Raw genomic sequence first — 10,318 nt, 5'->3', positions numbered from 1 at the left:
AATGCTGATTGTGTCAATGTGGTGCTGGCTCATGGGGACATAATGTGGCTTGTCATATGTGATAGTGACAAACTCGTTGTTTTTTCCACGGGTAGGTACACAGCATAGCAAGGGAACCGAAAAGTCCCCAACAAGCTGGTGTTCAACAATGTCCATGTAGAGGTACAATGAATTGAATCCTCCGGTTATATCAGCTGTAAAGGGTTTTTTTAACAGTGGACCTGGGTAGTAACCCCAAGATATAGGCTAGTTCACCACCAGTAGAAAAAGCATAAGAGTTATCGCTGGCTTTCAGTCTAATTTTTCTGCTCGCTTGATCATAGAAGATAACTAATTCAGGTGGGGTAGGGTGACTGGCAATGATATCATTCATAAGATCCAACAACTCTGTGATGGATGAATAATATCCCCGGCGCAGGACATATCCCAGTTTTTTAGCTTCAGAAAAGATTTCAAAAGGGGTGTCTTCGTTGATGTTGTTCCAGCTGTGCAGGTATCGTATTTCTACTAAACCTACCTCCCATTTCCCCCAAAGATCCAGAGGTTTAAGCAGCTGTATGGTAAAGTTTGAGCTGGTGTTCTGCGGGAAAACCTTGGCGCAGGCATTTCTGGGTAAAGTGATGTAAAAACCACCATCGCTTATCTTGCTCTTTCAGCAGCAGTAATGCCTTGTCTTTTATTCTAAATGTTACAGGTTTGGGAGGCTTCTACCCAGCTATTAAATTAGCAGGCCACCCTAACCATTTCACAAGTAACTGTTTCTTTCTCCCCTTTCCTTTCTCTGCTAAAACTTTTTCAATCCTGTAAACTTTGTCCTGTTTTGGGTTCACTTTCTGTAATTCTTCAGGATAAAAAGAACCCTCGATTGGCTCGTCTTTGTAATCTTTTAGGTGGTAGAGGGAAGGGTCTGCACTCACTTAATGACTTCATCCACTATGAAAATTTCATCGGTGAATGTTTGTTCATAACCTTTTTCAAATCTCCCTTTTGTTCTAGACACTCTCATGTGGTCTCCTTTTCTGAACAGGGATGTTGCTGTTTTTGTTTTAAAGTAGTCTCTGTACACTGTTTTCTACACGTGGGGAGAGTTTGAGGAGTTCACATCAACACGTCTGGCCCAGATAGTTCTATGAAAGCTGTGGTTGTAGCTCTTTAGAAACTCTGGTAACACATCAATGTAGCAAAAAGTGTTGCGGGTTGTAAAACACCTTCACATCTTTGATTTTAATGTTTTATTAAACCTTTCTACAATGGCTGCCTTCACTTAATTTTTTCTAACAAAATGGTAGACATACTCTTTTAGCAGTTTGCTTAAAGGCTTATCTAAAAATTCTTTGCCCTGGTCAGTCTGTAGTTTTTCAGGCACATGACCCATTGAGAAAATGCTTTTAAAGGCCTTGGATATTTCACCTGCTGATTTGACTTTTAGACTCAAGGCCCAGGCATGCTTGGATAATATGTCTATCACTGTTAAAATGTACTTAAAGCCACTGTTGTGTTTGGAGAACTGTTGTATATCCACCAGATCTGCCTGCCATTGTGCATCCACATCTGAAACAAGTCTTGTTTCTTTTAAAATGTCTTATTACTGGTTTGTGTAGGGTGTAAGCATCCTGGTCTGAAACCTGGCTTCTATTAAGATTCTTATTCTGACTTTTGGCTGCTTCAAAAAGTGAGTTCACCCCACCAAAACTACCCGCTGCCCCAGGGGTGTAATAAATTTCTTTTAACAAAGATCCCCCTGTAGACATGACTGGTAACCATGGTACCCACCTCACCAACACACTTATGGAGGATTTAAAGGCCAGACAACAAATTTAAATAGTGGCAAAATGAGATTTATTAGCGAAAAGCAGTACATACAGGGTTATTCAGCCATGTCTTGAACTATTCTCTTTTAGGTGCACAGAATACCCTTCTCTGAACAGGTAGGATGCTCTGTAACCTCCATAGGTTTATACCACTGCTCCACAGAGCTCTGGGGACTCAGACAAAACTAGTACATGCATCTTCAGTCTTGTCTTGAACCCCTCTCTTTTAGACATGAACAAAACCAGTTCATACACGAGACCTTTATTCTCACAGGTCCACTAACGCATACGTTTTGAAAGTTCTCCATCAAGACATCACCTACCTGCTAAGAGACGAAAAAGTTAACACAGGCCCACCCTGTTACTGTAGAAAGCCATCCCCTCCAAAATAATTCTAGGCTAGTTACCTCATCAGAGTCTTTGGGGTTTAGGTTGTCTGCCACTCCCAGGCTCTCTGCCTGTGGCTCTGATGCGTTCTGTTGGGGGTCTGCCACGGTCCCCAGATCTGTTTTGGGAGTGCAGGAATCTGTCTCAGCCTCTGAGATCTTACCCATAGTGCTGCTGAGAGAGGTCTGAACAGTGCCTGAGGTTTCCAAACTGTAAGAATCCATATTTGCTTCTGCCTGTATTAGCGTGGTCTCAGAAAACATGCGGCCTGGTTTGGAGGGTTTTCCCAACAGGATTTTGACAAGAGGCAGACCAGGAACTGCCAGCCTAGGTCCCACCCCTACCTCTATACTTGACCCCCTTTTGGCTCAGCGGTGTTCTCGGGTGGAGGAGTTTTTCAGTTAAGGAGCGACCGTTCTGATGTCACAGGCCATATGATGGGGACAAGGTGTTCTGGGATGCAACATGGTGGGCAAGATGGCCACCAACATGGCTGCCAGGGGGTTCAGGGGTGGAGTTTCCGGTGGCAAAGGTCAGGGGTTAGGGGCGGGACTTTCAGCCACAAGATGGCGGCCAAGATGGTAACCAAGATGGCAGGGCAGGGAGTGCGTCTAAGGGGCCGGGTTGGGGCAGAGCTAGGGCGGGGCCAGGTGTGGGGCACCTATCAGTGGGTGGGGCTTGTCAGTTTGACAAGATGTGTACCCTATATACTACTGAGGCATGCCCAGGCAAGGGTCAGCCCCTGGCATACTGAGCGTGTGTACTCCATTCAGGGATGTGCAGTTTCAGGTGTCTATAATGGTGAGAGTTGCTGGTTCTGCAGGGTCTTTTGTCTTTCAAATGCTGGTCTTGTCTCTGTTCCTGGGTGAGGTCCATGGTTTCTGAATGAATCAATGTGAGGTGATGGCTCAGTTGTTACAGGCCATTCAGTAGAGGCCTGCTACCATTGTATTTCAGTTATTTCTAATCACTCTCATTTATCCGGTGTTCGCGCCAGCGGGCGAGGAAGAAGGGCCGGGAGGGAAACTCCTGCTATTGTGGGGCAAAGGCATTGCACTAAGCCAGAAACAAGCAGCAACTCCTACAATGGTGTCGACACGGAGTGCTGCCAGGACCCCTGCCTGGGGGGCACAGCCTTCCTGGGGCTTGTCTGAGGCCTCCACCCAGACAGAGCCCATGGTGGGGTGGCACATTGACCCAGAAAAGATCACATGATGTGAGAACTAATTAGGATCAGTGGGGTCCAGGAGGGACCTGCAAGCATGAAGGCTCACTAAGACTTGCTGTAGGACTCTGGGGAAACCTCACTTTTTTTCTAAACAATATATCCAGGGAGGCATGACAGGTGAGAATGAAGAGGGCGAGGACAGGATTCATGATCCCACCAGAAGGCATCATAACAACCACTGAGACCCGTCTCTCTGACAGTAAGATTTTCAGATGGTCTGTATCAATGGATGTTTAGGAATAACAGGTCCTTGGTAGATCTTATATTTAAAACAAGTTAATGAGTTAATCACACTTTTAGTGTAGCCCAGTCACATATTAATGCCACTAATGGCATTAACTCACAAAGTTGTTACACACAATATGTAATAACTTTGTCTGCTTCCTATCATGCCTTAAATTGCACATGTGGCCTCACTGATTGGGGCCTCAGGAGCACATGGGAGCACTTGCCTGTGGCTGACTGTGGTTTCCAGTCTCCCAAGCACATTTGAGTCAAAGTGCTTGAGTTTAGTGTTCCCCTGAGGCTGGGGCTTTGATCAGCTGGCCTTTGCTACCAGCCTCCGTTGCAGCACTGAAGTGGAAGGCTCTGTTGCCCACCCAGAGCTAGGAGCATGGATCAGGTAATTTGTGTTCCCAGCCTCCAGGGTGGAACATAGTGAAGGGCTCCACTGCACCTCATACTGGAAGCTGGTCTGCGCTTTCAGGATCTGGAGTGAAGGGCTCCGGTACAGCCCCAAGGCTGGAAGTGGGTTCATCTGACTGACTTCCTACATGTCAGTTCAGGAGCAGCCTGGGATGATCAACTGAAGGTACAGATTCAAACTTTATTTATTTATCCCATACTTTTGAACTTCCTGCTGTTTATTTCCAGAATATGTTTCTTTGGGATGCAGGGCAGACTACTACACAATTTCATAACTGCAAAACAATAGATATTTTTGTGATCCCTGATCCTGAAGATACTTACCTCTGAAGATGATCCCACCAGGTTCAAGATGTTTAATTCCTGAATCATTCTTATTTAAGCTAGTGCAACACCACAGGAATAAGTAGTGTAGGCAATTTTAGAATCAGGCCCTTGCAGTCTGTGAAGTATATTCAAGCTCAAAGAATTCAGATGTATTGAGAATGCACAAAAAGAGGTATACCCAGCCATGACACAAATCTATATTATGGGAATTCTATGAGGAATTAAACTTCTTTTTAGCTTTATATATGCAGCTGTGATCTTAATGAAAGCTCAAGATACCCAAGGAAATATATTTTAGAATTCTCTATTGCCTTTTTTCCCTCCAAAGTGCAGTTTTGTTGTAACCTCCTACACATTTAATAAATTATTTGATGGAAATAAATTTCCCACAAGACATTTAATAATTTTCACATCAGTCTGGAATCTTTCCATAAAACTGAAAAAGGGAACAAATTCAATCCAGTTCTTACGAAAGCATGTTAACTCATATTTTATTAGGTGACAGTACAGATATTTGCATTCACTGTCAGGGGTGATCAAATGGAACATTAGAGTGTCTGTGTTTTATATACTTGATGTCTCCAGCCTCAGAAATTGGGCTGCAATAGTTATGATGTATCAGTGCTTTCAATTTATAAAACAAGTTACTACGCATAGTATTTTCTTTATGAAGCAGGAGCACCATTCTTAGCAATGTCCACACATTTATTATGGCTATGGTACAGAATAATCTAATGTGGCACATAACAAATAAATAAGATGACAGATCTCCACCCTGCAGAGTGTGCTGTCTAAAGAGGGTATACTATATAGAGTGATGGCAACTGATAAGGGTGGTGGAATACAAGGAAGGGGGACACAGCAAAAAATAGCATATTATAAGCATTGTAAAGCTGCATATGCATATTGTTCTAATTGCTTCACTCTGCTTTTTTTTGTTTGTTTGTTTGGTTTTTTAATGTTGACTTAAGTGCAAAATGAAATCAAATAGAATGGAGATCAGTAGTGAAAGTCAGACCACATGTAAATAAATTCATTTTCATGAGTGTTTTCCCCAAAATTAGAGGAGAGTTGGATTGGGAACTCTTGGGTTGTATGCACATACTTATTGTGTGTGACAAATACTAAGTAATTAGGGCCTGATTCAAAATATTTTATTTTTACTCTCATTTTTATGTATAAGAGTACAAAGAACTTTAAGACAACTGACCTCCTTAAAATCCTCATGAAGTATAGAAAACCTGGCCCTTAAGCTCTTTGTACATGGGCTACCCTATCTATAGAATAGGTATAATAATACTTAATTAAGCGCAATGTAATAGGAATTCATTGGCCCAACTCTCCTGTTTAGTAGTGGAAATGAAATATCTCCACTGACATCCGAGGCCCAGAATCTCCTTTTCCTAGAGCAACTTGCTAAACAGTTGTAAAAGGCACTTAGATACTGCTTTCAGCATCAGGCATCACTTTCAGTAGCAGAATTAAGGAGTCGAAGGGTTGTTTAAAGATATGGCTCTCCTCTTCTGCATCAAGCTCCTAATTTTTCCTTGGACCTTGGGGAAAAAAAAGAGTGGAACATATGGCTCAACAGAAATTGGAACCAGGCTTTAGTATGAGCTTAGAGCTCTTTGATATTTTATTATCCAAAAAGGTTAAGATTTTAATGAAAACAGAATAAAGTGAGAGGCAATAATTCGTGTGGGTAATATATTTTATTGGACCAAGCACATGATCAGGATAATTATAAGCAAGCTTCCGGGCTTCATGTTACTCTTTGTCAGGCCTCACACAGTACCTGTGGGTATTGTGATACCCAACAGCTTACTGTCATCTATCCCAACCATACAATTGGTCCGATAAAAGATACCACCAATAGGAATTCTTGCCTCTGTACATTTCAACAATTTCACCTCAACACTACCTTAATATAACATACATATGTGATTATTTTTTTTAATTTAAACTGGCTATTAATGGTTAGTAGTAAACCATTACAAAGCAAGCAAACAAGCAAACTTGGGGCCAAATTATATTCTGGCTGTTACTGTCACACAGCCACATCCTGTACTATGAAATGATACTGCTGCAGTATAAACACATAAATAAATACTGTGAAATATAAAAGTAATGGGGTGTGAGGTAGAAAGAACAAAAATTGGTTGCAAAAAGATTTCAAGTTGGTGAAGTAAAAATGGAGACAGGAAAATAGGGTATATTTACAGAAAGTAGAACGGTGATATGTAGGTCAAAGTAAAGATGCAACATAGAACCCAAAGGCTACATTCTAAATAGATTAACATTAAAAGAATTAGAACACCAACTTTTTCCTTCATTTTATGTGTATGTTTTAAAATTTTTCTTTACTTTAAGCTACTATATAGACCCTAGTTTTAGTGAAGCAAAATTATATTACCTAGTTATAAAGCTCTGAAGATGGAAATTTATAACGAAAAGGTTGACGCAATCCTTAACTACAACAGTACTAATGTATTTCTAGATTATATTTTTAATCTACTTTTTTGTTGTAATGGCATGTTCATTCTGAAATGGACTCATTGATTAATCTATTTTGAAACAGTGCCACCATGTACAGTGGTTTTCTGAGGTCTACAATAGGCCAGAATTCCCAACATCTGTTACAATTGTTTAATAGCTTCTCATTTGCATGACTAACAGGCATTTTTTTTGTCATAGGCTTAAATTGTGCACTTTGTTCTTTCATTCCTGCCTTCCTCCATGCTTCTGCCTATGTTTTTCCTCTCCTACTGTGTTAGTCCCATGCCTTGCTACATTCTATTCTGTTCTCAAGATTTCCATGAGCATAATAAATATAAAACTGGAGGCTGGGGGGAGATAGGAAGTTATATATTAAACCAGGGGTGCTCAATCTCAGGCCCACAGGCCAGATCTGGACAATGTCACTATGTCATTTGGGCTCCCTTGGGTCCAGAAATTGGCCGTGGAGGTTCAGCGCCAATGCTTCTCCGCTGCCAAGTTTCTGGACATATGGGGAGCCCAGGCCTTGCACACTGAAGCTAGGTACAGACATTCAAAAATCTTGAGGCAAAATTGATCTAAGTTACACAATTTGTGTAAGTGGCATAAATGAGATTGGTAGCAAACAGAACACGCATTTGACTTTTGTGAGGGAACCTTATACCAAGTTCCACTACTTTAAAACCAGTCTATATGTGTCCAACTTCTTTTCTGCTGTGGCATAGATGGTTTCCAGTCACTTACACTGGTCAAAGTGTAATACCTGAACCTGGCCTGAATCAGGCATCCAGTCCCAGCATACAGGGCCAGGCATGAGACACACCAGATTACAAGGCCCAAGACCAGTCTAAGTGCCCAGGAGGAGGCGACATTATGCATCTGAAGGCCAACCTTTATGTACAGGGGGTGGGAAAGTGCAGTGCTGGGCCCACAGAGCCCAATCCATCATGGAGATGGGTCCCACACCAATCATTTGGCCTGTGGAATCAAAAGGTAGAGCTCCACTGTACTAGACTATCAAAATTGGTTTTCTCCTTCAGCTCTATTTAAGTTTCTTAAGAGGAAGTGAATTTCTTTAACATGGTGATCAGCCAGTCAGCCACAGATGTAGCACACCAACCTCCAGATGAAATTGAGATTTCTGAACCAGTTCGTATCAGGCTAAAATATTTCCACAACAGTATATGTCTAGTGTTTTGTATGCCTTTTACCTTAAGGACAGAAATGCATGAAAAAATGAATAAAAAATAAATGTTAAACCAAGGGGAATAGGTAATATCAAGAGAAGCAGGAACCATTAGGAGGAAGCACAAGAAAGAAGCAATCGTAAGAACCAAAAAGCTCAACGTTAAGGACCATGTAGAAGTGAGCAGGTTTAGATGTGTAGGATTAGCTATAAAAAAACAAACAAACAAACAAAAACCTCAGGCAGTGCGTGATCACCAGGGATCTGGGTTTTCTCTGATACCCACCCCCCACTAATTTTAGATTTAAAAAGTAACCCAAAATCTACATTTGTATGCGATTAAAGGGGATCCTGGTATTCTCTGATTAAAAAATATCCCCAATTTTCAGATATGAAAAAGTAACCCCAAACCTACATTTCCCCATGATCAACATAAAACACTACTCCACTATACTGTCTCTCTCTCTTTATATATATATGTAGACAAGGTTTTTTGGGTAAATCTGATATCTTTTATTAGACCAACTCAAATAGCATACCTGTGAAGCATATTTGGAGTTGTGTGTAGTAGTCAGAGGATTGTATATGTTTAGTTCTCTGGAAATGATGTTGTGTTTCTTGCATAGGTATAGAAAATATACTTTGCTATTGAGTTTGGCTTTTTTCTTTTTCATGTTTTACAGTTTCATGATCTCTGGGGATAACTGATATAATTTTTTTAAAGGCCCTATACCCTAAGGAGACATTGCCAGTCAACACCTCTTCTGAACATTCTCTGAGCACTTAAAACTGCACCGAGCTCACACTGGAGATGCTACAAGTCACTTGAGAAATTGACCAAGGTTCTTGAGAATGTTTGCCAAATTATATTGACATAAAGTTGGCCCATACTTAAACAAAAAATTTATAGTATAAAACAGGTTAATTTGCAAACCTGCAACTTGGTAAATTAATTAATTATGACACAGGATAAAATTATCCTATAACCAGAACATTTTTGTAATGTAGTATGCATTATAATTTATACTATATAATGGCAGATTTTATGTACATTGCACGATAGTAGGACTTTGGGGGTTGGAAGGTGCCTATCCCATAACCTACTGCCTGGGAAACTTGCACTGAAAATGCAAAATACATGTTAGGCTGTCTAAGCCAGAGCAAAATTGAAGCTAATACCCAAGACAGTTCCCAAACTTCTAGGATATGGCCTAAGTGGAGCCAGTGGGGGATGCCAATAGGGAAACATATGTGGGATCAGATGGAGACCAAAGAAATTTGAGACTGACTACAACAGGGGTGGGCAAAGTCCAGCCCATGGGCCGGATCCAGCTAGCAGTGAACTCCATCTCCCAGCAGTCCCTACCCATGTGGCTGGGTCCGGTTTCCATGAAGACCCCAGCAGAAGCTGTGCTGTGATAGTATTTTTGTGAAGACCGGCCCTAGCAGCACTTCCAGGCAGCAGCAGTGCCAGACTCTTCCTGGTGAAGAGGGGTAGGGGGGACCTCAGTTGCTGCCGCCCATACAGCCACAGTTCTAAATGTTATTAAATGCCATCTATGAATCACATAATAGGTGTAATAGTGTCTTTGCACCAGTCAGTGCTTGGGTTAGAAAAGGCACTCAACAGAAGATAAAAGATTACCTGGGATGCAGGAAATCTTAGATCAATTCTACTCAAGTATAGATATTTTTTTACCCAGAAAAAACTCAAAAGTAGATTTCAACTGTGGACATATGCAATGGCAGCAGTCATTCTTCTCTGCAGTTCCACCAGCATGTACCTCATACATGCTGCTCAATATGCATGGTATTTTTTTAGGTTAATGTTAATCTGCAAATGCCTACTAACTATTATTGTATATTAGAATATATATTGTCCCAATCTATTAGTAATGATCCCAAATATAACTCTCTGGGCAAAACTTGATTAAAGCTGTTGCATAAGCCACTTATTAGTGTATAGAATATTGCATTACTTATTACTGTAAGTAATGCAATATTCTTAGCATGAGAGAATTACAATGATTTAGGATGTTGTAATCCTTATAGAAATTTTGTGGGCACTTATCTCAATTTTGCAGACCTATCTACCAGTGTTTCTAAGAGAAAAATGTATATAGGGACAGATAACAGAGAAGTCACATTCAAATTGAGAAGGTAAGTACAATTCATAGTTCCACTAAAACCTAAAATTATCCTTAAAGAAAAGACCAAAGTCAAGCTTTTATTAAATAA

This window comes from Gavialis gangeticus, unplaced genomic scaffold (assembly GCF_001723915.1).
Source record: "Gavialis gangeticus isolate Ggan-Ray unplaced genomic scaffold, GavGan_comp1, whole genome shotgun sequence".
Lineage (NCBI taxonomy): Eukaryota > Metazoa > Chordata > Crocodylia > Gavialidae > Gavialis > Gavialis gangeticus.
The sequence above is the reverse complement of the archived record's forward strand: the minus strand, read 5'-3'. Positions refer to the sequence as shown.